We start from the raw sequence: 5,150 nt of genomic DNA on the forward strand, positions 1-5,150 counted from the left end.
GGGGGGGGACATGCTGGGTCACATGCCCCCAACCCCCAAGTTCTGCCAGGGAGCGAGTCGGACTGATCCCGGTGGAAGGAATGTGCGTGGGAAAGACTCCAACAGTGAGCGCTCCCACTGAACCCCACTAGGCGTTGCCCAGAGCCGGGAAGTGAGACCGGGCTGGCAGCGCAGCCCTTTGCCAGAGGGGGCCTGGGGAAGCCGGCTGAGTCCCATTCCTTCTTTGCCAGCAGCTGCATGGCTCCCGTGAGAATAACTCCTCTTCATGGAAGACACAGGTCTGGTGAAATAAGTATTAATCCAGCAAGGAAATGTATGTACCTGCTTGAGTGCAGGTCTGGACTAGCCTGCCTGGGTGCGCAGAAGGGAGCTCAGGGAGTTGGGGCAAGGTGGGGAGGCAGTGGGGGCCAGGGGCGATATGGCAGGTAGGGGGCTGGGGGAGGCAGCAGGGGCCAAGGTGCAAAAATACAAATTTGCCTAGGATGCCATTTTCCCTCAGAAAGACCCTGGCAGGGCCAGCCTTAAGTGTGGGTGAGGTGGGTGATCTCCCAGGCGTCGTGGTCATGAGGTTGTTGCTGGAGGGGCCCTTTGCAGTCACCAGGAAGCTGACCGTGGCTGTGGTGGTGGGGAGCCCGTCATTGCGTCCCCCCGTTCCCACTATCTGCAGTTACCAGCTGCCCAGTCTGGGATGACGAGCCGCGGCTACAGAACTGTCGGATGTTGCAAGCCCCCTCCCTGGACCTGTGTGCGGAGCTCGCCCCAGCCCTGCGGCACAAGGACACCCAAATGAGAGCAGCCTCCTGTGGAGAAGAGCCTGGCGATCGTTGTGAGGACACTGGTGACTCCAGACTGCTACCGGTCAGTCAGAATCAGCTGGGAGTGGGGAAGTCGACTGCGGGTGCCCTGTTAACACAAGTGTGCAGAGCCATTAATCGCATCTCGCTACGAAGGACTGTGACTCTTGGCAATGTGCATGAAATAGTGGATGGGCAATGGGATTCTCTAACTGCAACGGGGTGATAGATGGAACGCATGTTCCAATTTTGGCCCTGGACCATCTTGTGATGGAAAACATCAATAGAAATGGGTACTTCTCCATAGTATTACAGGCGCTTGTTGATCACTCTGGGTGTTTCACTGACATCAATGCAGGGTGGTCCAGGAAGGTGCATGACCACACATCTTCAGGAACACTGGACTGTACAGAAAACTGCAAGCAGGGACTTTCTTTCCAGGCTGGAAGATTCCAGTGGAGGGTGTTGAAATGCCCATAGTGATCCTGGGAGACCCAGCATACACCTTACTCCCATCGGCTCATGAAGCCTTACATGGGAAACCCAGACAGCTGCAAGGAGCACTTCCAGAATAGGCTGAGCAGGTGCAGAATGATGGTGGAATGTGCCTTTGGTAGATTAAAAGCGCGCTGGTGATGCCTTTATGGCAGGATAGACCTAAGTGAGGAAAACATTCCCATGGTCATAGATGCCTGCTGCATGCTCCATAATCTTTGTGAGGCTAAGGGTGAAAAGTTTGCCCAGGGGTGGAGCGCTAAGTCAGATCACCAGGCTGCTGATTTTGAGCAGCCTGATACTAGGGATATTAGGGGGGCACAAGAGGGGGCAATTCAAATCAGGGAGGCTTTGAGTCAACATTTTGATAATGAGCACCTGTAATGTGTATTTCTATTCAGCAAAAAGCCATGATTCATTAATTTGATTTTTTTTATTTTGCCTAACACTTGTGATGCATCCTTAGCTGGATTTACAGTAAGCAAATGATTAAACTACATGTACCAGCAGTAATCAATATGTGTAGGACACAAATAAAGATTGGTTCTCTTTCAGAGAGTTTGCTTTTATTATACACCAATTAACACACACAAAAGGCTTGGTGGGAAGAGAGGTAGTAGTGCAAGGCAGTGGAGGCTGTCATAGCTGTGTAAGTCCAGCTGTGTAAGTCCATCTATCATTTTAGAAGCTGTCCGAAGGGATGGAGTGAACGGGATACCGAGGTGTCCCAGAAAGTTCGAAGGAATGTGTGGAAGGAGTTTGCGGAGGGCATGTAAAACAGTTCAGTATTGGCTGCAGAGCGGGGCAAGCACACATCTGTTCTGAGTGAAGCTTGATGAGAGACTTCAGCATTTCTGTTTGCTCCTCATGACTTTTATCATCCGCTCATGGGCCTTTCGAATGCTCTCCTCACTCTCCTTTCTGTCCCACCTTTCCGTTTCTCTCCACTCCCTGTGTTCTCTTTTTTCTGCCTCTGAGGACTGAAGCACCTCACGGAACATGTCCTCCTTGCTCCACTTTGGTTGCTTCCTTATCTGGCTGATGTGTAGAGGTTTCCCCTGTAGGCCACATCTGCAGAAGCACAGGAAGCAATACACAGAAGCATGAGTATACACACAGCATTGAATCATTACAGTAAAATGCACCTCTTGTAACATACCGATCACTTTCTCACAGACCCTGAGCAAAGCACACATCTGGGGGAACACCCTAAACATGGTGAGTTCAGCCTGGGTCGGTGGTGGGCGTTCAAACTGGGGCAAAGAGTGTAGGTGATGTTTCAAGGGGAACAGTGCAGATGAGTAGAGACAAGATGGTAAATTCTGCCACTATTTTCCACAGGCAGGGGTCACTGAAGCCAATATCTCACTGCTGAGGGTAAGGAAGGATGCAAGGATGCATCTACTGCCTGCATCCTATGCTGCTCGCCTGTGTCCTGCTTTGGTCCCTGCACAAGTGATTGATGAGCAGTGCAGGAAAGTTTCCTACAATGGGGGAAGGAGCAAAGCAACTCTGCCCAGGAACCTTCGGCAGTGGATTGGCAAGTATCTCCAGGGAAGTTTCCTAGAGATCTCTCTGGAGGATTCCCATGAAAACTCGGTGTGCATCAACACCCTGTTCCGCCGCACTGCTTAGCTGCACAGGGGAATGTGGAGCACATGCAAACACAGCTAGTCTTGTACATTTCTATCCCTTCACCCACTTCTACAGTATACGGAGCAAAGGACACCTGTACATCATATAACAGAGCAGCATCAACTCAAAACGGTCACTTACCAGGGGTCCCCTCTCCTGCATCTTGCTCGCCAGAGATGTGCTACTGGGGTTGGCTAGAACCCTCTGGAGTGGAGAAGAGTTCCTGACTGACCGCATCACCAGACGACCCTGCTGTAGGCCCCTCATCATCCTCCAACTCCACCTCTTCGTCCACGACTTTGTCCTTGGGGTTAGGTCCACTGTCCGCTGCCTCCCGCCTGGCCGAAGTGTCCACAGGGCTCTTGGCAGTGGAGTGGGGTCACTGCCGAGGATGGTGTCCAGCTCCTTGTAAAAGCAGCAGGTCTTCAGCGCGGCACCGGAGCGATGGTTTGCCTCCCTCGCCTTCCGATATTCCTGCCTCAGCTCCTGTATCTTCGCCCTGCGCACACTGTGTCCCAAGCGTGGCCCTTATCACACAAGCCACGAGAAGTCGGCCTGTAGGTGTCGAAGTTCCTTCAGCTGGAGCAGAGCTGGGACTGGATGGCCTCCTCTCCCCATGCACTCAGCAGATGTAACAGCTCCGCATTGCCACGTGGAACCGCCATGGTCAGCTGGGAAGATGTGATGTGAGCTTTCTGCTGAGCAAACAGGAAGTGGAATTTCAAAAATTCCCAGGCCTTTAAAGGGGGAGGGGTGGATGGCTCTTTACCTGGCTGCCGGGCAGCAGAGTTCGAACTGCTGACCAGAGTGGTCAGGATGGGCATTATGGGCCACCTCCTGCAGGCCACTTACAGTGACACAACCAATCATGGTGTGGTCACTGACACTTTATCGCTAAAACTTTGCCACAAAAAGCTCTATGCTTCTGTAGTGAGGCGGTGTGGCTCCCCGCCGCCCCGGAGAGGGACAAGCCCATCCGGAAGTTGGAGTGGGCAGAGCTAGGGAGCTCTGAGCCCGCCCCTCAGAGGGTCAGGCAGTGACACGGAAGTATAAAGGCTCACCCTCAGAGCTCAGTAGGGCCCCAGACGCCAGGGAGGCCAGACGCCTCCAGCCTAGGCCGCGACTGGGAAACCCCCATGGCCCAAGGTGCCTGCCAGGACTGGCCAGACTTGCCCTGCGGCCGCTACCCGGAGGAGCTGCAGGGCTGGCCGCTGGACCACTACTCCGAAGAACCCATGGTGCTGGTCCACCCGGAGGACACCACCGTGACTCAGATACCACAAGAGGGGGAGTCTGGAAGTAGCCTGGGGGTAGCCGACCCTGGTCTGGCTGCAGCACTGCCAGAGCCCAGATCAGTGTGTTACGGCCAGGATCCCCACTGACACAGCAGCGGGTCTTCTGCCGCTGCTAGGGCCCCGGGCTGGGACGCAGTGGAGTGGGAGAGCCTGCGTCCCCCCTGCCACCCAACTCGTGGGTTGCCGTCTCCCCCTCTCCCAGGCCTTTGGAGGCTTGGGCCTATTGTTATTGCTCAGCCCTGCCTGAGGGCCTGAGCTCCTGACTTATTACTGTCCCGCCCTGGCCTAGGGTCCCGGCATAATTTACTTATTTCTGCCTCCGCAAGGGCCACCAGGAAAGACTCCCGCAGCCGGACTAATTCCCCAAACCTCAGCGGGATGCAGTGAGCCGGTATGGTTCCCCGCCGCCCTGGAGAGGGTCGAGCCCCGGCTAGCGCTTCTACAGCCTCTTGTCGAAAGGGTTTTATTTTGTTGGCTAAAGAGAGGAATTTTGTCAGCGAAAGTGGCACGGTAGTGCGTACACCTCCCCGCTTTTGACAACAAAAGCTGCCTTTTGCTGACAAAACTGTGTAATGTCGACGAGGCCTTAGAAACCTTCATCGAATTTCAAGCCTAAACTTGCTGATGGCCAGTTTATATCCATTTGTTCTTGTGTCCACATTGGCACTTAATGTAAAAAACTCATCTCCCTCCCTGGTAGTTATCCCTCTGATGTATTTATAGAGAGCAGAGCAGTCGTATCTCCCCTCAGCCTTCTTTGGGTTTGGCTAAACAAACCAAGCTCTTTGAGTCTCCTCTCATAAGGTGGGTTTTCCATTCCTCAGATCATCCTAGTAGCCCTTCTCTGCACCTCTTCCAGTTTCAATTAATCTTTCTTAAACATAGATTCATAGATTCATAGATTCTAGGACTGGAAGGGACCTCGAGAGGT

The sequence above is a fragment of the Terrapene carolina genome, unplaced genomic scaffold (genome assembly GCF_002925995.2).
Source record: "Terrapene carolina triunguis isolate 2854851 unplaced genomic scaffold, T_m_triunguis-2.0 Scaffold34373, whole genome shotgun sequence".
Lineage (NCBI taxonomy): Eukaryota > Metazoa > Chordata > Testudines > Emydidae > Terrapene > Terrapene triunguis.